Raw genomic sequence first — 26,121 nt, 5'->3', positions numbered from 1 at the left:
CCTGGGGCAGATCATGTGATGGTATTAAGCAGTCTTGCCTGATCTGGTCTCTGGAGTTCAAGCTCTAACAACTCATGTGCTTCTGACTCACTCACTCTAAGCATCTATTTTCTCTTTTTACAGGCTCACCGTTTCAGTGTTGTGATTCCACATTTCTAGTTAAAGGAATTTCCTTTCCTATGGACCCGTATCCCTCACCAAATATAATTTCAGGGAGAAGCAGACTCCCCGCTGAGCAGGGAGCCCGACATAGGGCTCGATCCCAACCTCACTGATTATCAACTTGAGGCGGTTCCTTTACTGATCCATTTCCCCAGCTCATTTAGATGACCAGCTCTTCCTAGGGCCAATTAATGCTTGTACGTTCCCTTCCCCCTGGAGGAGACCAGCTGGGGGGGGGGTGCAGTGGATAGCGCTTCAATCACGTACAGTTGGGGATCACATATATGGGTAATAGCATATGTGATGCCTGGAGATGCTTGAAACACGCGCACGGGCTCCAATTACTGAGAAATGCACTTACAAGCCCATTGAGGACATCTGTGCAGTTCCATATAACTTTTGGAACAACCTGCATAATTTCTGGTAACTGCTCTGCAAGTATTCCTGTGTTGTACCTCCTAAGGCCAATTGCATAAAACATACTGCGTGTTTATTTCATGTTACAGAAAGCAGGCATTAAATGAAAAAAACAAGCTTGCCTGGAATAAATCGTTTTGGTTATAGAATGTGCAGAAAATGTGGCAACACGAACACTTGACAACATGTGATCTTTCTCTAAGTCACATCCACATGACCATCTTCAGTGCATATAAAAGTCCTAATTGGGGGGAGGGTCAAGTTTGGGGTATTAATTTATGTTTTGGTGGTGCTAACAAGGCATAGGAAGAAAGTCTGTGAAACTGCAGTCTGCCAAGCAGGTGTGGCCATCTCCCTACCCGAGGGCCACGTGCAGCTCTTTTTAAAGCTCTTTTTTACAGACTTTGAAGCGCATATGAAGAGAAAAAAACAGCACAGGGAACGTATTTATGATGGAAACAAAACTATTTTCAAATACGGATGAATAAATGAACAATGGAAGTATTTATTGTATGTAATGTGAATAATCTATATAGCTCTGTGGGGTTTTTTGTTGTTTTTACAATCAACATGTGTAACTTACCATAAAAAAAAGGCTTTTCAGTTTAGGGAAAACTTTCTTTTTTAAAGGGTTTATTTATTTCAGAGAGAGAAAGAAAGCAGAGGGAGAACCGACTCCCCGCTGAGCAGGGAGCCCGACATGGGGCTCGATCCCAGGACCCTGAGATCAGGACCTGAGTTACAGGTAGACACCCAACCGACTGAGCCACTGAGGGATCCCTCAATTCTAGCTTTTATGTTTGGCCACATTATTAGCTACCTCTGTCGCCAAGTAAAGAGCGTAAGTGTCAGGCTCTTCTGTAAAAAAATAAATAAATAAAAATGAATAGGGAGAGACACAGTGATCAAGTTTTCTTTTATGTCTTCTCTCCTTCCTGCTGCTTCAAGGGCAGATGACGATGAGTTAGGACAATAGGTAAAATGGGAGGCAGCTGGATAGAGGTGAGGAAGAAACCAGTTGTTCATTCCAAAACACTACACATTGGATGGATAATCTGTGCCCTTATAATCACCAGCTGACAGCATATAAAGTTTACTTTGTAGGATTCAGATACAGGGTTATTTTGGATAAGAAGTTTTCTCAAGGGTTTTTTTTAATTAAATTATACCGTGAATTAAATTTTGTTCATTGAAAGAAGGGAGCCATCTCATTTACTTGGTATTATCAACATGATTATTCTATTTGGAAACGAAGCTGAAAAATAGTCAACTTTTAAGAATGGACTAAATTGCCTCTAAGCGTCCTGGTTCCTGACAGCCCCTCATGGTGGCTTAAGTCCTGCTCTGAGGAGCCACCGCTGACGGGTAGTGCTTATAGCAGCCCCCCAAAGGGGAATGTGGGCAGTGGCAGGCGGCAGGGAGTTACCACCTTTTTAAAAAATTTATTTGACAGAGAGAGACAGCGAGAGAGGGAACACAAGCAGGGGGAGTGGGAGAGGGAGAAGCAGGCTTCCCGCTGAGCAGGGAGCCCGATGTGGGGCTCAATCCCAGGACCCTGGGATCATGACCTGAGCCGAAGGCAGACACTTAACGACTGAGCCACCCAGGCGCCCCACCACTTTTAATTTCAGAAATTTCTCAGTTCAGACTGGTGTTTTTAAGCAAGATAATAAAAATTCAGGTCCTTTTCTCTTCAACTCTTACAAACAACTGTTGTATTGCCACCGTAACAAATTGCAGAAACTTGGAAGCTTAAAACAACACAGATCTATTACCTTATATTCTGGAAGTCAAAATTCTGGAATATGTCTCACTGGGCCCAAATCAAAGTGTCAGTAAGGAAGCTCTAGAAGAATCTGTTTTCTTGTGTTTTCAGGCTTCTAGAGGCCTCCCCGTATTTCCTGGCTGGTTCGTAACTCGCAACCATTGTTAAAGCCAGCAACGGCCAGTTGCGTCTTTCTCCCAGGGAATCATTCTGACACGGATTCTCCTTCCTTCCTCTCTCACTTATAAGGAATCTTATGATTACCCCAAACTCACCTGGATGATCCAGATTAATTGCCTTGTGTCAAAGTCAGTTGATTAGCAACCTTATTCCATCTGCAATCTTAATACCCCCCGCCCTTGCCATAGAACCTATTCACAAATTCCAGGGATTAGAATGTAGACATCTTTAGGGGCTGTGATTCTGCTTTATCACAATTATACAGCGGATGACTTAACAAAAATTCTGTTTATGAAGAAGCGTTTGTGATGAGAGCAGTCATGGGAAATACCTCTCAAAGATTACAAGACTTGTTGAAACAAAGGCTTTGATATTTGGCAGAGCAGAAAAGCAAGAATAAACTAAAGATAAAGGAATCAGTTCAGAAAGAGAGAAAGCCCATGTGACTGCCTTGTCCTAATGTGGGCTTTTTAACATGTTATAACCAGAGTTATTGTTTTTAGATTTAAGCATTAACAAATGACTCAGAGGCTTCTGTTTTGTGTCTACTTCTTTAGTCTCTCCTGTCTGGGTGCTCTCCACATGAATAAGTAATTAAATTCTCATTTCCAGGTTTACTAAATTTTGAAATTATTTTTCCTCCAAAATATTTTTCCTAGCCTTTCAGGGAAAGAAGAGAAAATGAATTACTAAGGTCAATGCATTCTTTTCTGGTCACTTCTGAAATCAGAAAGCATCAGTGGTTGTTGTATTTTTAGCCTGATTTTCTACCTGAAGGAATTGGACACTAGATTTGGTCAAAGACATTTTCTTCTTGAGCACTGGCTGCAAACATTTTTTTTTCTTTCTTTCTTTTTTTTTTTAGAGAGGGAGAGAGGGAAGGTGTAGGAGCAGAAGGAGAGGGAGCGAGAGAATCTCAAGCAGGCTCCATGCCCAGCCCAGAGCCTGATGCGGGGCTCGATCTCCTGACCCTGAGATCATGACCTGAGCCAAAATCAAGAGTTGGATTGAGCTACCCAGGTGCCCCATGCAAACAATGTGTGACATGACTCTTCTTATGGAGTTATTGGCTCCATTTGAAATTAAAAAGAGCAGTAAGTGTAGAAACATATGGGTTATCACACTTTTGAAGTCCTAGTTTCTCTGTATTTTTAGTGTGACAGGAACATAAGACGTGAAAGTTTGTTGTGTGAATGCAGAAGCAAAGATAAGTACGCTCCTTCGGTGCCCACAGAATAGTGGGATAGAGAAGGGAGAAACAGAATGGCTCTATGGAGAAAGAAAGAAAGGAGGGGCCAAAATAGAAATCTGAATGGAAACTTGGCTTCCAGTTTTATAATTAGGGATTATCTAGAAATGGTTCAGAATACTGGAGTAAGTGCATTCTGCTCATTCATTACAGATCAGTTGTAAGCCCAGGAAAGAAGAAGCTAGAACAGAAACCAAAAGGGATTTTGACTATAGAAGAAAGGCCAGGAGTCTAAAGATAGAACAGCATCTTGTATATTGATTCTTATACCTAAATTCAGTTTTTTATCAATGAAAATTTTAAACACCTCAGATAAAATTTAATTCAACAAACATGGATGGCAGTCTATTTTTCTAGGCCATTACCCACCAACGCATGAATGACAATCTGTGACCTCAAAGGAGCATATGATCTCACTGGGAGGGTAAGATATTAACCTAGAACAGGTAATAGTGTGGGGCGCTATTTGAAATTTTTTATCCTGGAAACCTTTAAACATCCACAAAAATGGAATGGCATAATCAACCTCCAGGTCCCCATTACTTGCTTCAATCAACGACCATCAGTATCTGACCAAGCTTGTCTCCTTCACCCTCCTCTCCACACCATTATCTGCTGGATTATTTTAGAACCAATCTTAAATATCACTGATGGGTGGCATTTAAACTAAGTTTTGTAGATAGAGCTAAAGGAGTTCAGAGAGGGCAAAGATGCAGAGAAGTCTTTATGGAGAGAGTATGAGTTGACTTAGTCTTTTTTTTTTAAGATTTTATTTATTTATTTGACACAGAGAGAGACAGCGAGAGCGGGAACACAAGCGGGGGGAGTGGGAGAGGGAGAAGCAGGGTCCCCGTGGAGCAGGGAGACCGATGTGGGGCTCGATCCAGGGACCCTGGGATCATGACCTGAGCCGAAGGCAGACGCTTAACCGACGGAGCCGCCCAGGCGCCCCTGTATAACATTATTAACAAGATTTTTTACATTTTTTTCCAGCAGTCTTTGAAATCCAGTGTTCACACTTAGAGCCCGTGTGTCACTCAGACCAGCACATTGCAGTGCTCACTGGCTGGTATATGGGACAGCGCCACTGGGGAGAGACCAGAGAAGCTTCTCCAGAGGGTGAGGCACGGCCTGGGGCTTGTGGGGGTCACGGCCCAGAGGGGAGCAGGGGCTGGAGGGGTGCGCGGTCTGCCAGCTCTGAGGGTGACGTGCAGCCAGGGTGGCGGGTCCAGCCCAATTTTGATGGAAACTGAATGTTGTGGGGAGTATGTTTTAATGAACATCTGGTATTTTTTTTCTCTGACTGATTTCCCAGGAGAGGAGATAAAGAAGTGGTCGAGTTGTCATTACACCTAATTGATTTAATGACTATTCCCCGCCCCCAACACCCCGACTGTCCGTCTCCAGCTTTCTTTTCAAAGTGGAAATAAATCTTGCAAAACTTGGTTGTAAAACTTATTCATCTCGCCTTAATCGTCAGTGTCTTGCTCAAGATATGTTTCAGTGTTAACCAAGAGCGGAATCTCTCAAGGCAAGTGATTTCAGAAGTGCAAGGTATGTTCCCATAACCTTTCTTCAACTTTAATTTCATTTCAAAATAATTGCAAACACACAGAAGAGTGACAAGAAGAGTACAACTCCAATATACCCTTTACCCAGATGCACCGATTCTAACATTTTGCCACACGTGTGCGAACTTACATATACTTGTGTGTATATCCACATATATACATTTCTCGTGTCATTATTTTTTTTATGAAACAAATCGCAGACATTATGCTCCTTTACCCTTCTCTTCAGCTGGTATTTCCTGAAATCAAGGGCAATCTGTTAACAATAAGTACAGTGCAATTATCAAATCAGGAAATCTAACATTAACATAATATATACTATCTAATTCCTAGTTTATTTTCAAATCTGTCCTGTTATTCCAATAACATCCTTTAGAGCAATTCCCCCCCCAACGCCACCCCTCCCCCATTTTGGATCCAGTCCAAGATCATGCCCTGTATTTAGTTGTCATGCCTCTTTAGTCTCTTTTAATCTGGAACATTCCCTCAGGCCACTTTATCTTTCACATTATTTGTGAAGACTATTGGCCAATTTTTTATGGAGCACCCCTCACTTTGGAGTTGTCCGATGTTTCCTTGTACTTAGGTTCAGGTTATGCATTTTGAGCAGGGACACCTCGTAAATGATATTACTCCCTTTCCAGGGCATCTCATCTTCCAGTAACTGTTGATCACTTTGAGTTCACTAAATTGGAAAGGATATGATTCAACCAGAAATATATCCAATCTCTTAGCACAGGGCGAGGCATGGGGTAGGCTCTGGAACATTGTTGATTGAGGTTTGGAGGCCTTATGTCAGTAAGAGAGGCCAGTCCAATTGTCACATGAACTTTATAAACAAAGTTTCATTCACAGAAAAAGCAGCAAGCTTGTTCTGATTTTAGTATATATGAGAAAATTCTGAACATGTTTAGAGTGTGATATCATTGAAAATATTTACATAGATGTAAGGAGACAGGTCGCACACACAAGAACCCTTTCTTCCTTGTTAGAACAGTTCAGTTTTTATAAGAGTCTACATTGCAGAAGTTTCGCAGCTTGCCCTCTTTACCTTCAGCATTTTCTTAGTTCACTGGGTTTGGACAGTAATACCCTTGCACATGTACTTGGCATTCATTCACTCATTTATTCGTTCACTCATTCATTCATTCAGCACGAGGGAGTGGGGTGGGTAGATGGAGGGAGACGGAGAGAGAATCTTAAGCAGGCTCCATGCCTAGCACAGAGCCCAATGTGGCGCTCAATCTCCGGACCCTGAGATTATGACCTGAGCCAAAATGAAGAGTTGGACGCCCAACTGACTGAGCCACCCCAGCGCCCCCTTTCTTTTATTAATCATGGGAATTGTAAAGCTTTTTTAGCTTTGTTGCTAAATGGTATATATTCATTCATCCTTTAAAAAATGGAACAGGGGGTTTTGCTCGATACCCCTAACTAAATAAGGAAATGCAAAAGTAACAGAGCTCAGTGCAGACTGCCCAGCTGTATAAAATAGAACAGGCTGGTGTTCCAGAGCCTGAGACCTCTGAGCAGAATCAGATTCAAGGCCCAGCACCACCACAGTCTCATCTTGGCTTCTCCTGGGACCCACGGATCCCAGCTGGGAAAGGGGGCATGCCTAGAAGCTGACACCTGCTGTCTTGGCTCCCTTACTTCTCACCCATTCACCCCGGAGTGCAAATTCCATTACAGTTTTGAGTGCGTGCTTGTGTGTGGGTTGAGGGTGCCGATTACAACGGGTCATGAAAAGTGCAGTGTTTGGAGTGGAGAGCGCCTCCATATAGCCATATCTGGATTTCTGGGGGAAGTTGGATAGACCACAGTTCATTGCAGTCGCCAATGCTTTAAAGTTTAAACATTTAACTATGTTTTGTTGTTCTTTTGACCAGTTCCTCACTACCTTCTGACATGGGGAGATACCTACAAAGTCAGGGCTATGTGCCGGACTGGTCAAGGCAGGTGCCTTTGTGAAACCAAGGGTTTTAGTTGCTATGTTTAAGTTTGTAATTTCTCACCGCACCCCCATTCCCTCCAAGTTCCTGTGGGGAGGACTGTGTGGATGGACTTACGTATGCCATATGGATCTAAGCAGGTGGGGCTGTCAGAACGGGACAGGGAGAGGGTGTGGGGACAGACCCCACTGAAGTCACAAACTGAACAGAAGCTGGGGGACAGGGATATGGAGCAAGCGGAGCGCCAAATGTTTTTAAAGGTATAAGAAGCCCACCAGATCAGAACTCTCTATCTATGGAGTTGGCATTTCAGAATTTCTATCTTTAAAGGTTGTATTACTTTCCGTGTTAGTCCTTGTTTGACGGTGCTCTCACTTGCCCCTCTGCTGAATGGAGCGTGTGAGGGGCACAAACGGGACGTGTAGCTCGGGAGTCTGGAGACTGGAAGGAGCCATCTGCCGGGCCGTGCTCTCGGGCCCACGGCTCTGACTCACGCGGCCTGCATCGCAGGCTGGCCACCGGCTCCTGTCTCCTCCAAGCCTGTGTGTTCACGCTCAGGTCTTTCTTTTCCACCCGTGGCAGCCAACTTGGGTTGTAAGTCATTACTTGCATTTGCACCTCATGGTTCTGTTTGATTGCTGTTTAACCAATGCAGAAGATGACTCCAGTGATCCTGATGAGCCAGTCATTAGGAATGGGAGGGTTTTGAGTCCAAGAGGTCTGTGGGACACTATTCAGTCCATGAGCGCGCAGCGGCACAAGGGTCCTGACTGGGGAACGGTACATTTTAAGAGAAAAGGCCAAGCAGAGGCGTGGCTGGGTGGTGCAGTTGGTTCGGCATCTGACTCTTGGTTTTGGCTTAAGTCCTACCTCAGGGTCCTGAGATCCAGCTTTGTGTTGTCTGGTGCTCAGCGTGGCGTCTGCTTGGGTTTCTCTCCCTCTCCCTCTGCCCCTCCCCACCCTGCCACCCCCCTGCACCCCCTGCTTGCATGCTCTGTCTCTCTCTCTCAAATAAAAAAATCTTAAAAAAAAGAAAAAAGAAGAAAAAAAAGAAAAAAAAAAAAAAAAAAAAAAAAAGAAAAGAAAAGGCCAAGCAGAGCTTGTAAAAGCTACTCAGCTGACTCTGGAGCTTCTATTGTTTGAAAACCATCTGAAACTATTTGGGAAACTTATGCTATTTTAAAACAAGTTATAGTCTTAGGAAAGATTGGAATTAAGCTACTGCTTGTTTCTGTTCACAACAAATCGTTCAAATTTCTGGGTTGCCTTGCCAAGGTAAAAAATCAGCCTCCCCATTAGCCCTGGGGCAGACATTATTTATTGCCTACCCTAAAGCCATTCTCTGATTCCTCCTTCCCTGATGCGGTTTGAGTTCTGGGGGGAGATCTCTAGTTCTCCAAGACCAGGAGATCCAGCCCCTGTGATCAGCTTCTGGCTCATACCATGAGGGGAGGTCTGCTGGTGAGCCTCAGGGAATATTTTCCTCTCCTGTAAGTGGAGGGCACACCAGGTCAAGTTCTTTGTGGACACTGAAATTTGTATTTTGCATATTATTCAAGTGTCACAGAATGTTATTTTTTTCCCCTTCAACCATTTAAAGATATAAAAAAACTTTCTTAGCAGGCTGTACTTAACTAGAAGACAGGCTGGATTTGGCCCATGGGCTGCAGATTACCGACCCCTGTGCTCTGCAAAGGGGGTGCTTACAAAAAAGAAATCTTTTTGATTTACAGGAAGGGAAAACTAAAAGTAGGGAAAAGACAGGCTTTAAAGTTGTGTTGTCCTTCCACTTTTGTCCTGACACAAAAGAAAACCTCTGGGCAGATGCAAAGGGCCAAGAGATAGGAGAGGACTGGAAACCCATGTGAATGGAAGAGATGTTCAAGGACTTTTATGTTCTCGAGGTGTGGGTGAAGAAGCTCTCCCCCCAGCCCCTGCCACCGAGATATTTACTCACATTTTCTTTTATTAATCCCATTGTTTCAGCTTTTGGATTTTGGTCTCTAATTGAGCTACAGTTCACTTCATATGCAATGTTAGGTGGTGATTCTGTTTTATTTTTATCCATAGAGTAGCAAGATTTCCCAAGATCATCTGTGGAGAAACCCGTTTTTCCCTAAATTGTTGTGGAGGATGGTTGGGGGCAGCCTGGCTGTCACCTGGGGAAGGGGAGCGTCAAATGTCAGGGTATGCACCCAGGGTACATATGAAGTCCTCATAGCCACAGGGATCTTAAGACCGTAGGGAAAATGTACAGGCAACATTTACGGAACAGAAGGCCACATGCATTCCCCGGCACACCCTCTTTACCAAACACCGGGAAACTGAGAATCACCTTAAACACAGAACAGTGGGTGGGGGGATATGGTAGTGAGGGGAGTGAATAAGAGAATACAGAAATAACTAAATAAAGCAAGGGAACGGATATGTGGAGATTAATGCTAGGCACATACCTCAAATGGAGGAATAAAGTTAACTCTCTTCATATAGGTTAATATATTTTTTTTTTTTTTAAAGTAATGAGCATGTTGAAAAACCAGATCTGGTTCATGTTGTGACCTGGGGTGTCCTGATCATGCCTGCCTTCCAAGTGAAAGTTTGCTAATTTATCATGCCACAGCAAAGCAGCTTCCTCGTAGGTGGAGTGGCGGACCACTTGATGAATGAAAAAATGCCAGAGGTTTTTGTGAGACAAGGGTAGGGGTTAGGAAGCAAGAGCGTGAGGAAGGATTGGAGCAGTGCTGGGGGAGGACCATCCTGGCAGGGGTGTGAGGCCAGAGGGAGAGAATGAATGTCATTCACCCAAGATGACATTGACAGATATGACAATTGCTGATTGCTTTCCATACGCTAGACCATAATCTAAGTGTTTTACATCCTCATAGCAACCTGCCTGGGGTAGGTTGTTTTTGTGGGTTTTTAAAATTTTTTTTTTAGAGAGGGAAGGGGGGATGGAGTGGAGGGAGAGAGAGAGAGAGAGGGAGAGCATCTCAAGCAGACTCCCTGCTGAGCTTGGCGCCTGATGAGGGGCTCGATCTCACAACTCTGAGATCACGACCTGGGTCAAAATCAAGAGTCTAAGGTTTAACCGGCTGAGCCACCCAGGCACCCCCGGTGTAGGTACCTTAATTGTTCTGATTCTGAAGAAGAGAAGACTAATGCACAGAGAGGTGAGGTAATTTGTCCAAGGTCACACAGCTGGTAAGTACTGGAACTGGAATTTGAACCCCCGCAGTCTGGTTCCAGAATCTGTCACCAAATCCTCTCCCTGCGCTGAGGGTTTCACCCTATCACCTGCACCACTTACGCTGCTGGTATTAGTGGATTAATTATAAAAGGCTTAACTTTTTGAAAATATGGAGGCAGTCAGTATTACAAGGGACAATACACAGATTTTTTTTGCTTTAAGTCTTTTTTCAAAAAGATCTGCTCCGTGGTTTTATTTTTCAGTAAATTAATATACCACTGACTACTTTTAAGTAAAAAATATAGAGGGTCATGTTCTCTGCTGGTGCCCCAGATATACTTCGAAGTGTCCTTCCTGGGCCTGGATATTGAGAATGACGATGGTGACAAGAGTCCATTTTGATGGAGTTACAAATTTGACAAGTTAACAGGTTAGCTGGAGGCTTTTAATCTCGAATTAAATCATTTGTAACTGAGTCCATGGAAAAGATCTGGCATGTCTTCATTAGTCTTAAAATAAATGATTGCATTTACACAACCAAGCAGATAAAAATACTGTCAGCGAGCAGAACAAAATGCAGAGGAAAGAAAATGATTAGAATAATGCCAGTGAGCTGTATAAAAGGGAAAGTTAAAGATTCTTGTATTCACGGCTCTCCAGCGTTAAATTGATCTTTCAGGCCAATGTTTTGGAGTGTGTTCAAACCAAGAAAAAAGAGCGACATTCTTCATTAGCTGGAGATAACAAGAGGCATTTTCAGGGGGATTTAATGCTGGGTAGAGACTGCAGCAAGCATGGAAATAATTGGGAGTCTGAACTCATTGAACTGATTTGTGCTCTTTACTGATGTTCAGAACTAAAAAGGCCCCATTGATTCAAGTTCTCTGCCCCTGAATCCTTTCATCAAGTGGGCAAAGAATTGGCACGACACTCAAGGCCAAAAAGAGTGACACCATGAGAAAGAGACGCGTAAAGGAAGTGGACTTTTCTGGCAGGAGCACCTCTGAGCCTGTGAAAGGGAACAGTGAGCGTCTGTGGGGCCAGGCCAGGCAGGGGCCACAGCTGTCAGATGGGGCCTGAGTGGAGCACGTGACCTCTGCCCAAGGAGCGGGGTTCCTGAGAAAGAATGAAGGCCCCGGCCGAGGTGGTGGAGGAGAGCTCAGAATGGTGAAAAAGACAGCTGGGGCTGGCACCAGGAGAGCACCCCAGCCCCCTGAAAGGCAGCCCTGCTGCGAATAAGGGCCATTGTTCCAGGACACTTCAGCCCCGGGGCCTCAGGCAGACCTGCTGCGAGGAGGTGCCCGTCCCTCTGGGTCCGCTCTCACCAGACTCCGTGACACACCGGGTTGCAGCTTACATCCCACTTTTAAGAGGAGAGAATTCTGCAAATACTATTTATTTATTTATTTAATTTAGTATTATTTTTAAAAGATTTATTTATTTATTTGTCAGAGAGAGAGAGAGAGAACACAAGCAGGGGGGAGCAGCAGAGGGAGAGGGAGAAGCAGGCTTCCCGCCGACCAGGGAGCCCGATGCGGGGCTCGATCCCAGGACCCTGGGATCATGACCTGAGCTGAAGGCAGACGCTCAATGATTGAGCCCCCCGGGCGCCCCTGAAAATATTATTTAACAGGTACATCCTTCAGAAAGACAGCAGGCCAAAGGGGGACACCCTTGTAAGTGAGACAAGTTGAACGGACAATTAGGAAACAACATGAAGAAGGAGGAGGGGAAGAGGGAGGGAAAAGGAGATTTAAGGCTGAACTCTTTCTCTCTAAGCACACATATCTATATGCATGTATGTTTACATGTTATTTTGAAAAATTTCAGACATACAAAAAGACAGAATAGCACAATGATTCCCTGTATATCCCTCACCTGGGTCTCATACTAACAATATTTTGCCATATTTTCTTCATATATTTTTCATCTATTTATTTCTTTACTATTATTTTTTAAAGACTTTATTTACTTGAGAGAGGAAGAGAGTGTGAGTGGCAGGGGAGGGGAAGGGAGAGAGAGAGCATCTCAAGCAGACTCCCTGCTGAGCATGGAGCCTGAGGTGGGGCTCTATCTCAGGACCCTGAGATCCTGATATGAGCCGAAACCAGGAGTCAGACGCTTAACCCACTGAGCCACCCAGGTGCCCCTCTTTACTATTATTTTAAAACAGATCCCAGACATGTCCCGAATACTTCAGTATGCATCACTAATAAAAACATTTTTTGTGATTCCAAGTTGTAAGTTATAATAATTCCTTAATATCATTTTATACTCAGTCCATTGTATTAGTTATGTGTCACTGCATAACAAATTACCACAAACTTAGTGGCTTAAAACAGGACAAACTCATTGAGTCACGATTTTGATGGGTTAGGAGTCTGAGCCCAGCTTACCTGGGCCCTCTGCTCAGGGTCACACAGACCTCGATTAAGATGTCAGTTGGACTGCATTCCTTTCTAGACCCCAGGGTCTTCTCCCAGGCTCATGTCATTGGCAGAATTCAGGCCCTTGCAGTTATAGGACTGAGGTCCCCAGGCTTGCTGGCCAGCTTCTCTCCCAGTTCTCTGCTGATCTTTGTAGCACGGCTCCTGAAAAGCACGTCCACATCCAGGGCATCCACCACCTCTCCTCCTATTACCTTCTGAAACCATTTCAGACAGGGTTTTTATCCTACCATTGTGCTGGACCGGCTCTTATCGAGGTCACCATGACCTCCATATTGTCAAATCCGATGGTCCATTCTGAATTTTCATCTTATTTTACCCAAGAGCATCATCAAACACCACTGATCCCCTTCCTCCTCTATATACCATCTTCTCTTGGATTCCAGGACTCCACACTCTGCTGTCCTCTCCCTCCTTCTCAACCTTTTTTGCTGGTTCCTTCCCAACTCCTTGACCCCTAGCTGTCACAGTGCTCCAATCCTCTACCTGCATGCACTCCTTAGGTGAGCCCATCTACTCCCATGGCTTTTTTTTTTTTTTTTTTTAAGATTTTTATTTATTTATTTGTCAGAGAGAGAGAGAGAGAGAGCACAGGCAGGGGGGAGCAGCAGAGGGAGAGGGAGAAGCAGGCTTCCAGCCAAGCCAAGGAGCCCGATTCGGGGCTTGATCCCAGGAGCCTGGGATCATGACCTGAGCCGAAGGCACACCTAACAGACTGGGCCACCCAGGCGCCCCTACTCCCATGGCTTTAAAGGCCTGCTGTATGCTGATGACTTCAAATGATCTCCAGCCTGGTCCTTTTTGCTAAACTTCAGACACATAAATAACAGTAGTAATAGTAATAATGATAATAGTAATAATAAAAACAGCAACAACAACAAAACTGATAAAATAAACACAGTGTATTGTGTATTTGCATTTGCTGTATTATTAATTAAAACAATAATTATTAATTAAAATAATTATTATATAGCAAAAGCAAACACATACACAGTGCTAATTTTGTGATAGGTACTGTTTTAAACACTTTATAAACATTAACTCATTTACTGCATCCTCATCAGTTTCTCCGCTTTTTCATGAGGATATTCACCGCACCCAGGGCTTACTTCATGGGCGTGACTCCGGCAGTCCCACAGGGCTCCATCCCTACCAGGGCCCCGTGGTTGCTTTACTGCCCTGCCGTCGCCATCTCGAAAGTCTTCATTTTTGAACAAGCAGTCTTGTGTTTCCATTTTGCACTTGGTCCACAGATCATGTAGCCAGTCCTGATCCTGCCTCCAGCCAGGGCCTTAGAGTGTATCACACTGTGGTCTGGAAGAGCCACATCCGAGGCTGTGTCAGGGAGGGCTTCATTGACCTTGTCGATACTGAAGGGTTTGCAGAGCTGGCTCAGAGATAATGGCTATGCGGGTCCTATCTGACCGCCCCAGCAGGCCCTCCAAAACCCACCCAGGGGTTAAGCTAACCAGCTGAGATGTGTTCCCAAAGAGCATAGTCTTGGTTCCTGCAGCGCTGATTTGCAGTGCTCACTTTGGCCTGAGGCCCTCTCCTCTGCTTAAGGACGTGGTACAAAACAGACCTGTGAGGCCACTATAGGGCATCCCAGAGAAATTATTGAGGACGCCGTTGACTGCATCACTTGTACACCAGAAACTTCTTTTTGGTCTCAGCATATGGGGTGTTTAGCCTTCTCCTGAGCAGTGGTTTGTCTTCTATTTTTAGAAAAAAATGGTAGGGTCACCATGGACCACATACATCGCTCACATCATTGTTGCCTTCGCTGTCTTGCTGTGAGGAAGCTGAGCCAGCCGCTACCACCGCTCTACATTTTGGTGAGAGCCCTTGTTCTTGGCTCTACTTTATCTTTCCTGCCCCTGCTTTTGTTTGGGCCCATTTTCCTCATCTATGGAAATTTTTTCTTATTGTATGTATTTTTATAAGTCATTTCATACCCTTTCTAGAAAAAAGTTATAACTCAATAAATTAAATGACAATTGTTAAATCAAATCCTATAAGATCAAGTGCCTTCTTCTCATAAAAATTCCTTTAAGATAAAAAGATTTTTCTGGACCTATTCACTAAGCAGTATCATTCACAAGAACATTCTGGCACAACAGTGACCCGGGCAGTCCCATGGAGTCATGGGATTTTCTCTGCGAGGACCTGAGCCTGGTGCTGAAAGGCTGCCAGGCCAACAAGCCCGTGACACCGAGTCAGCTGTTTGGGGCTCCTAGGGAGAAGGTCACTACCCCCCTCGTCCTCTTTCTCAAAAGTATAACAAATCCAAATCAGCTCACTGACCACTGACCAGATAAATGCTTGGCAGCCTTCTCTGACCCCCAAATGCCGCACACTTAGTGCAGCAGGTGGGTTCTGCCTCACTGCACCAGCCATGCAGGAGGGGGGTGACAGAAAGCCAGCCACTAGGCTAACTTACTTTGCCTCCGGCAGCTTATTTAGAATATCACTGGAAGAAGAATGGATGAGGGTCAGACATCACATTATTGAACTCTGACAAAGCACCATGATGTTTTAGGCAGCACGAGACAGAGAAGGGTCCTCAGCTTCATTCCTGTACCACTTTCGTGCTTTTTCTCATATCTGTGTCCTTTTTTTTTTAAAGATTTAATTTACTTATATGAGTGAGAGAGAGAGAGAGAGAGAGAGCGCGCACAAGCAGGGTGAGTGGCAGGCAGAGGGAGAAGCAGTCTCCCTGCTGAGCAGGGAGCCCAATGGGGGACTCGATCCCAGGACCCCGGGATCATGACCTGAGGGGAAGGCAGACGCCCAACCATCTGAGCCACCCAGGTGTCCCTATATCTGTGTACTTTTTATTACAGTTTTACTTAATATTTATCTTTGAATCTACATCAATACTTTAATCTCCTCCTACACAATAGGACTCCAAATGTAGGAGTTTGATCTAGTTATGTTTTTTCTATCTATAGAAAAACAATCTACTGTAATCTGTTGTAAAATAAATATTGAAAATTTGTTGGAATGTACCTTCTAAAGTCATCTCATGTACCTCCAGTGGTAGGCACGCCACACCCCGGGGACACTCTAGGAGAAACTAAATCCAGGGTCTCATAGGGCTGCCCAGAACAGCAGTGGCTATGGTGGGATGTGGGGGGAGCAGAGAACCTATCCTTTAAGTGCCATATGTACATACACATGTTATTATAGACTGAAAAAGGTTAGGCTTTGGGAAACCAAAATAATCACAAGTTAGGATCTATAACTTGTACACCTTCCCTGCCTCTGTTTCGAGTCTTCTTTGGGTAAAGTTGTCTTTGAAACAAATATGTTTACTAACGCCAACAGTGCAGCATTTGTAGAGCCCTTTAGAAACAATGCCAGCAGGTATAGTAAGTTCTCTCTATGTTTTAGGAGTAATACTTGTCCATTAAGTTTACCAAGCACCAGTAAAAGGAAGTCTTGTTACAAAAAATATCAGCAAATGTGGCCAGCAGGAAGACAGCATTCCAGAGTGGGCTGGGGGTTCCTCTGGGAGCCCCCCTGGAGCTGAGCACGCTGGAAGAGGGGTGAGCATCCCATCAAAGAGAGGCTGGAGAGAGAATATTTCCGGGCTGTGTTTTCACTCCATGGTGGGCATGGGGTAGAAGGAGGAGGAAGAGGACCTCTACCACAAGGGTTGGCAAATGGGGTTGGTGGTGTTTTGTCGTGGCACAAGTAAGGATGTGAAAACAAAAGAGAAAAAAGTTGGAAAAATAAATTTTCTGCAAGGTCAAGTAAGAGAAAGTTTCTCAGCAACAAAAGAAGGATGGGACGTGTAATTGGGTATTAACTGGAGACCTGGTCAATGGTAGAGCTGGGTGCTAGAACTTCAAAACTAAGGCTAGCCCAGAGAGGTTTGTGATTATTTTTTTTAAATCAGATCTCAGAAGCAGAAAGGACACATGACATACTTCTGAGAGATGCTGCATTCATTTAGCCAGAAGTGCTGATTCATGGCTTCGAGGTGGTGGGTTGGCAGGTTAAGGGCATTGTGGGACAGGCAGGCCATTCCCCACAAAGCCACGGGACCAAGACAGAAGCTGAGAAGTCAGGCATTGGTCTGAGGTCACCTCTTTGGGGATGGAGGTTGGAGGGTCGTGGTAGTGGCTCTTTCTGCGGCTTGGGTCATAGCAGCAAAAGAAGAGAAATTGGAAATTTCAAGATTTTTGCCAATTCTTTTGAACTGTTATGGTGGGAATAGAGGCAGAACAGATTAGGAGAAAGTTTCCCCCATCACCTCTACCAAGTTGACTCAGAGAGATTAGAAGGCAAGTGGGGCTTCCGCAGAAATTTGAAGCATTTTTTTCCTTCTAATTTTAGGGGAAGCTTCAAAGAGCCCCTCTATCAACAGCTGGACTACATCTGGAGATCTGAAGACAATGAAGAAAATGTCTAGCTATTGCAGCCTCCAGGGTCCCCTCTCCCTTCCTCTTCCTCAAAGTGGTCACAGGAACATACATTGTGACATGTTAGTGGTGTGATGGAAAGTTCCTTAAAAGCACAAAAAGCACAATTCAGCAGTCATGTGCTTGATGAGGGTGATAAAGAAAGAACCGTGTGATGTGAGTGTGTATGTCAGTGGGCAAGGTCCTAGAATATGCATCTTTTTTTAAAAGATTTTATTTATTTATTTGACAGCGAGAGACACAGCGAGAGAGGGAACACAAGCAGGGGGAGTGGAGGAGGGAGAAGCAGGCTCCCCACTGAGCAGGGAGACTGATGCGGGGCTTGATCCCAGACCCTGGGATCATGATCTGAGCCGAAGGCAGATGCTTAACGACTGAGCCACCCAGGTACCCCCTAAAATGTGCATCTTGTGCAACATTATCTGTGTTAGGAAATAGCTAGAAAAACCCAAATGTCCTTCAGAAAAGGAGAAGTTAAATAAATTATGATACATTCGTGCAATGGAATATTATGCAGCTATTAAAAAGGAGGAGGTAGATCTTTGTTTCAGAGTTTGGTCATCAGAAGAGACTCTGCATATTAGGTGATTGACCCAAGATGGGCACATGGCCTTGATCACAGCCAGGGAGAGGCTGTGAGGATTTTGTCGGTAATCCTGGGAAAGAGACCCTTTTTCTTCGCTAACTCTCTAAGAGATGTAGGGTCTGAAGCTGCTGCAGGAATGTTGTCAGTGGGAAAAGGGAGCCTGGACAGATGCCTAACTGGAATAAGGGGTGAGACAAACTGAAAAGGGTTGAAGTGTGAGGTGAGAATGTGTGGGGGAGGAAAGTGGTCAAGTGAAACAAGGTTTAGAGAAGTGTGGCTTTTACAGGAAACAGAGAGCTGGGATGGTGGTTTTGGAAGACAAGGTCAAGAGCACTTTGCATTTGTTTTTCCCCAGCAGAGAGGTGCTACAGCACGTGTGATGTTTATGGCGGACTCAGCAAAGGGGAAGAACAGGTGACTCAGGAGGAGAGTGGAAACACTGGCTCAGTCAGTGGACCATGCAACTCTTGATCTCAGGGTGGTGAGTTGGAGCCTTACGTTGAGTGTAGAGATGAAGGAAGGAAGGAAGGAAGGGAGAGAGGGAGGAAGGAAGGAGGGAGGAAAGGAAAGAAAAGAAAAGAGAGAGAGAGAGAGAAAGAAAGGGAGAAAGGGAGGAAAGCTTAGGTGGGAGCAGTTGCTGAGCCCCCCCGGAGGAACTACATGGCGGTGTTACTGAGATATTTGAGGTCCTGACGTCACGGCATAGCTTTCGGCAGCAGCTCCACTGCTCTGCGGATGTGCTGGTCACGGAAGACAGCCTCCCAGGGTCTCAGGTTGGCAGGAAAGTGCCTGGAGGAAGGGATGCGGAGGAGTTGCAGTTATGTACCTTCGAGAGTGATCGGACTGATGCGCTGTGGAGTCTAAGCTAGAAGAAGAAACAGGTGAGGCCAGGAGGTGCCTCAGTCACTTGGGGATAGCCACCCCCCCCATAGAGTTTCATTTTCCTTTCCCCCTTGCCCATTTCGGTCTCATATTTGGCTTGTTAGAAGCTGCTTCTACCTTTAAAAACAGTGAAGTGACCTGAGCCGAAGGCAGATGCTTAACGACTGAGCCACCCAGGCGCCCTACATGTTACCATTTGAATTTGCACAGATGACTCCATTCTTGTTCATCTTCATCTTGATGATGAGCTCCTTGAGAGACTTGACACTTTGTTTGGAACTTTCCATAATCCTTCAGGGACATTTCCAAACCTGCTCAGTAGGTCTTAGGACTGAATCCTTAGTGTAGCATTTGCATTTGGTGGGTCCTTAATAACAGAGAGCGACAATTCCAATAAATCAGGCGATCTTTTTCTTATACAAGACTGTGTTTTCTCTAGTGAATTATGTAAATGTCCCTGAGTTGAGTAGCCTCTGGATTAATAAATAATTCCAGTAATGTCTTCTCTTGACTTTTGTTTTTTTCCTGGTGGAAAGGAGATGTGAGTCATGCAGTCCCTAGAAGTTTTCCAAGCGGAAAAAGCTGGACAACCACTCTGTCAAAAGAAACATGAATGGCAGAGAACACTCTATTCCTCTGCTTCACCGAGGATTGAATACTGTTTACATTATAAATGACAAGGAAACAAGATGAGACTTCCAGCTGGTTGATGACATGAGGTTGACAAAAGAGCTTCAAGGTAACTGGTTAACATATAGAGTCTAGATTATCTTCCTTGTGTGGTTTAAGTAGAGAGACAAACTAGTGAATCAGGTATAATTTTCATTTTACTCCACAAATATTTGACTGTGTACCCTTAACATTTCATCAGCATGGCAGCAAAAATTATATTGTCTACATCCATGGTCAGTTCCCTAGTTTTCCTCTCTGTGCTTCAGTATTTGAAGACAAGCTTCACCAGAGTGGCATATTTAATCCAAAAGACTTGGATACAATTTGACAAACCAGTTGATTCATAGTAGCACTTCAGAAATCTAAAAGCTACTTGATAATACACAATTTAGGGTGGGAAAGAAGGCATTTCTTTTTTTTTCTAAATTAAATCTTTACAAATGTGTAAACTTATTTCAAGTATATGGAAAAATGTAGAAAATAACATAATGAATAACTATGTACTCATCATCCACTCTATTAAATGTTACCATTGTATTCAGTTTAGATTAAATGTCACAAAGATAAAGCACCCTGTATATGCCTCCAAAATCTCATTCCTTTTATTCCCTCCCTAAGCAAACTCTATTCTGAATTTGGTGCTTATCATTCTCATGCTGTCATTCCCTTACTATGTTTATATATTCACAAGTAATATATAATATTATTTTGCATTTTGTACTTTAAATGGTATACCATATGTATCATTTTGCACCTGTACTTTTTTGGTTGTTTATACATGTAACTCAAATTGTTGTAGAGATATATCCTGTTTTACCAAATATCTGTTATCCTGTGGATGGACTTCTGGTTGTTTTCAATGTTTTCCTACTACAAACAATACTATGTATAGATTTGCACATCTTTTCCCACATATAATTGTTTCTCATATATTCAGGTGCATTCAATCATCTGGTAAATCTTGTTAACAGGCAAACTCTGATTCAGTAGGTTTGGGATAGGGCCTGAGATTCTGCATTTGTCTTAAGTTCCCAGGTGGTATCGATGCTGCTGGTCCTAGGACCACACTTTGAGGAGCAATGGTCTTATGGAGGAGTGGAACTGCTAGGTTGTAAGGGATGTGCACCTTCAGCATTACTAGATATTGCCAAATTGCTCTTTCTCAAGTGCGTGCACCAATTCACACTCGTATTAACAGCTCACAGAGTCTCCATGATATTACATCTTCAACACCTGTTTTTATCAGACTTTAATTTCTGCCAAGTTGGTAGGCATGAAGTGGTATCTTGTGTATTGTCTTTCATGAATATTTTTGAAGTTGGACCACTTGAGTTTCTTTTTCTGTAATAATTCTCAACATAAACTAATATTTGGGGCAAAGAAAATGTCTTCATTCACCTGTTTTATACTTTAAAAGTATCCTTCTTACATATTCCCTCACATTTTTAAAGCCTTCAATTTTTCTTTTTTTTTTAAGTACTGGAAACAGAAGTGGAAAAGGCAGAACTGAAAGAACGGGGCTGGAAGGGGGTAAGGAGAAGCACCTACCATCACTCTGCTGGAAGAAGGTCTTAGGCTTTTTCCTACACTCTTCCTTGGTTGATTGGTGAGAGAAACAGAACTGGAGGCTTATGGAGGGAGGAAGGGGAAAGAAGTCTGTACCTTCTGAGTACTTCATTAATCTTGAATTTTAGGGGAATGAATTTAACTGAAGTAACTAATCCTGCTAAAATTAAGCCTTTGCTGTCTAAAAATGTTAAGCTCCATCCTACAAATCACATGCCTATAAGAAAAATGGGAGAGGGCACCTGGGTGGCTCAGTCGTTAAGCGTCTGCCTTCGGCTCAGGTCATGATCCCGGGGTCCTGGGATCGAGCCCCGCATCGGGCTCCCCGCTCTGCGGGAAGCCTGCTTCTCCCTCTCCTACTCCCCCTGCTTGTGTTCCCTCTCTCGCTGTGTCTCTCTCTGTCAAATAAATGAATGAAATCTTTAAAAAAAAAAATAGGAGATACATGTATTGCAAAAGTAATGCACGTGTCTTGTAGAAAAAAAGCAAGAAGAAAAAAAAACAACAACCCATAATCTAATATCTAGTATAGCATGGTAGTTAAAGGCATGCACTTCTAAGTCCTGCGTTTGAATTCCAATTTAACCATTTGCTAGTTCGAAAATGAGGATCATGATAATAGCACCTAGATCATAGGGTTGTGAGGATTAAATTATCTAACAGATGTAAAGTACTTAAGACATTGTCTGAAACATTGCAAAAGGTCATAAAAACTAGAGCTATCAGAAGGGACATTAACAAGATGGTAGAATAGGAAGCCCTCCACCCTCCTTTCCCCCATGGAGACACAGATTTAACAGCAATGCATGGACTAATTGTCTGAAAAATCTAGAACCCAGTCAAGAGGTTCCTGCACTCCAGGTGAGCACAAAGCCAACCACATTAAAGCCTGGTAGGAAAGTTCATGGTGCTTTCTCTTGCCGGAGCCCCTCCCTCTGACCCAGGGCAGTGCTACTGGGAGGAAACACCTAACCTAACTCCCATCTTCTCCCTGGGGATGAAAGGAACAGAATGTATGCCTAACATTCTTTTAGGTAGACTGTTGAAGGGACTGGTTTACATCTTGTCTGACAACCAGGAGCCAGGTTGGGAGCTTGGCTTCTGAGAACAAAGTGACCGACATGCACCAGAGTCTGCAGTCCCGCAGATAGACACTAGGCGGCGCTCCAGTACCATGGCGTACTACAGCACCAGAGAGGCCACAGTAGCGCAGGCAGATAGCGATGGGGAGTACTGAGTAGAAATAGGCAAACCTCTTCAGTTAGGTTACACACAAGCCCAAAAAGGACACACCCCCAGAAAAGGCTTGAGAAGTCTCCAGAATCTCTAGAAGCGCTGAGTTGAGAATGTCATTCCTGTACAAAGCCAGACTGCGATGTTGGGGAGGGATGGCTGATTTTTCAAATGCCAAAATCCCTACAGTAGATAACAAGACATACAAGGAAACAAGGAAATGTGGCCCTTTTAAAGGAAAAATTAAATTTCCTGAAACTGACCCTAAATAAATGGAGACTTATGAGTTACTCATCATAAATGCTCAATAAATTAAAAGAGAGCAGATAGACAACCAAACAAAATCAGGAAAATAATGCATGAACAACATGAGAATATCAATGATGAGACGGAACTGTGATGAAGAACAAAACAGAAATTCTGAAAACGAAAACAATAGTAACTGCACTGAAAAATTCACTATTCAACATCAGACTTGACGAGACGCAGAAGAAAGGATCAGTGAACTCAGAGACAGGACTTTCAAAATTACTGAGGCAGAGGAGCAAACAGAAAAAAGACTGAAGAAAGATGAAGAGAGCCTAAGCGACTGTGGGACAACATAAAGCAGAGCAACACATACATTATGGACGTCTCAGAAGAAGAAGAAAGAGAGAAAGGAGCTCAGAGCCTAATTGAGTAATAATTAATGGCCTCCAATTCCCTAAACCTGAGACTAGAAATGGACATACAAATTCATGAGATTAAAAAAACTCCAGCTAAGATAAATCTAAAGAGAATTATACCAAGGCATATCATAATCAAACTGTCAAAAGTCACAAAGGGAATATTGAAAGCAGAAAGAGAAAAGTGACTTGTTATGTACAAGGGAGCTCCTACTAGATTATCAAAATTTATCAGCAGAAACACTGTGGCCTAGGAGTAGGATGATATATTAAAAATACTGGAAGAAACAAGTGCCAACCAAGAATACCATATCCAGCAAAACTATCCTTCAAAAACCAAAGGAGAAATCTAGATTTTTCCAGATAAACAAAAGCTGAGAGAGTGTCTCATCACTAGACCTGCCCTATAAGAAATGCGGATGGGCTCTTTCCCTTTGAGCAGGCGGCAGACGTGGTGGCTTGTGCAGCCATGGCCAATACTAAGTCTCAAGACCTTCAAGGTAAGGAGAAGGAACTGTTGAAAGAGCTGGAAAACTGGAAGGTGAAGTTATCCCAGCTGCATGTCTCCAATGTGACAGGCAGAGTGGCATCCAAGCTGGCCAAGATCCAAGTTGTTCACAAATCCATCACCTGTGTTTTCACCACATTAACTAGATGCAGAAAGAGAATCTTGGAAAATTCTACAAGGGCAAGCAGTCCAAGAAAATGTGTGCCACGTGCTGCTGGCTCAGCAAACCTGAGGAGAACCTGAAGACTAAGAAGCAGCAGTGGAAGAAACTGTTGTGCCCACTGTAGGTGTACCTGGTCGAAGCCTGAGCACTGCAGTGTCCATCAACTGGCTGGAAATAAAAAGAAATGCTGAAGGGAGTCTTTCAAGTTGAAGTGAAAGGATAATAAACAGCAACCAAAGCCATATAAAAATATAAAACTCCTGCGGTAAAGGTAAATATATAAATGTATAATTATGTAGTGTTACAATGTAGGTGCATATATCACTTTCTAGTATAGAATTTTATTTTTTTATTTTATTTTTTAAAATATTTTATTCATTTATTTGTCAGAGAGAGAGCACAAGCAGGGGGAGTGGCAGGCAGAGGCAGAGGGAGAAGCAGGCTCCCTGCTGAGCAAGGAGCCTGATATGGGACTCGATCCCAGGACCCTGGGATCACGACCCGAGCTGAAGGCAGCAGTTCAACCGACCGAGCCACCCAGGCATCCCTCTAGTATAGAATTTTAAAAGCAAAAGCACAAAAAGTAGTTATATATAAATATATGCTAAGAGATGTGATATAAAGAGAGGTAATTTGCACCTCAGTAACAAAGTGGGGGGTACAGAGTTTATGTAAAGGGGCAGAGTTTTTATATGTGATTGAAGTTAAGCCGTTAACAGCTTAAGATGTATTGTTACAACTTTAACATGTTTTATGTAATTGCAATGATAACCACAAATAAACTATAGAATATATGCAAAGGGAAAATGAGAAAGGAATAAAAATATGTCACTACAAAAAGTTAAAAAATTAATGAAACATAAGGTAGTAGGAAGAAAAGAGGGACAAAAGAGCTATAAGATACACAGAAAACAATGAATGAAGTGGCAATAGTAAGTCCTTACCTGTCAGCAAGTACTTCATAAGTAAATGGATTTTAAATGTACCAACTGAAAGACACAGATTGGCTGAATGGATAAAAAACAAGATCCAACTAATATACTGTCTAAAGAGATTCATTTTAGATCTAAAGACACACATAGGCTAGAAGTGAAAGCATGGAAAAAGATATTTTATGCAAACAGGAACCTGAAAAGAGGAGGGGAGGCCATATTTAGACAAAATAGACTTTAAGACAAAAACTGTCACATGAGACAAAGAAGGACATTATACAATGATAACAGGGTCAATTCACCAGGAAGATATAACAATTATAATATATATGCACCTAATATTAGGGCTCCCAAATATATGAAGCAAACATTCAGAGAAGTGAAGGGAGAAATAGACAGCAAGACAATAATCATAGGAGACTTCAATATCCTGATTTCATTTATGGCTAGAATAACCAGACAGAAGAAAATAGAGGAATTGAACAACACTATATATAGACCAATTAAACTTAACAGATATATACAGAACACTTAACCCAACAGTAGAATACATATTCTTCTGAAGTGCACATGGACATTCTCTAAGGTAGACCACAGGTTAGGTCACAAAATAAGTCTTAACAAATTTAAGAAGATTGAAATTACACAAAGTATCTTCTCTGACCACAGTGGAATAAAACTAGAAATCAGTAAAAGGAAAATCCACAAATACATGGAAATTAAACAACACGCTTTTAACCAGTGGGTTAAAGAAGAAATCACAAAGGAACTTAGAAAATACCTGGAGACAAATGAAAACAAACACAATATACCAAAGCCTATGTGATGCAGCAAAAGCAATACTAAGAGGGAATTTTATAGTGGTAAGTGCTTATATTAAAGAAGATCTCGGGGTGCCTGGGTGGCTCAGTCATTAAGCATCTGCCTTCGGTTCAGGTCATGATCTCAGGATCCTGGGATTGAGCCTTGCATCGGGCTCCCTGCTCAGCGGGAAGCCTGCTTCTCCCTCTCCCACTCCCCCCCTGCTTGTGTTCCCTCTCTGTGTCTCTGTCAAATAAATAAATAAAATCTTAAAAAAAAAAAAAGAATCTCAAATCCATAATCTAACTCTACACCTTGAGGAGACAAAAAAGGAACAAACTAAACCCAAATTTTAAAGGAAAGAAATAATGAAGATTAGAGCAGAGGTAAATGAATTAGAGAATAGAAAAACAATAAAAAAATCAACAAAATCAAGAGTTGGTGTTATGGACTGAATGTTTGTGTCTCCCCCCAAATTCATATATTAAAGCCCTAATCCACAATGTGATAGTATTTGGAGGTGGGGTCTTTGAGGGATAATTAGGTTTAGATGAGGTCTTGAGGGTCAGAACCTCATGTTGGGATTAATGCCCATATAACAAGAGGGAGAGAGAGAGAAATATCTGTCTTCAAGCACATGTACCAAGAGAAGGCCATGTGAGCACACAGCAAGAAGGCAGCTATCTGCAAGCCAGGCAGCAGGTTCTCACCAGCACCTGACCATGCTGGCACCCTGATCTCGGACTTTCAGCCTCC

The 26,121-nt window shown here is 43.2% G+C and overlaps 1 pseudogene; it reads left to right on the top strand.

The window, feature by feature from the left end:
* The first annotated feature begins 23,430 nt into the window (after positions 1–23,430).
* On the top strand, positions 23,431–23,909 carry LOC112825253 (large ribosomal subunit protein uL29 pseudogene; annotated as a pseudogene).
* The last annotated feature ends 2,212 nt before the right edge of the window (positions 23,910–26,121 follow it).

Source organism: Callorhinus ursinus, unplaced genomic scaffold (genome assembly GCF_003265705.2).
Source record: "Callorhinus ursinus isolate GAN/ISIS: 27379988/994484 unplaced genomic scaffold, GSC_fseal_2.0 scaffold12, whole genome shotgun sequence".
NCBI classification, from domain to species: domain Eukaryota; kingdom Metazoa; phylum Chordata; class Mammalia; order Carnivora; family Otariidae; genus Callorhinus; species Callorhinus ursinus.
The sequence above is the reverse complement of the archived record's forward strand: the minus strand, read 5'-3'. Positions and strand labels throughout refer to the sequence as shown.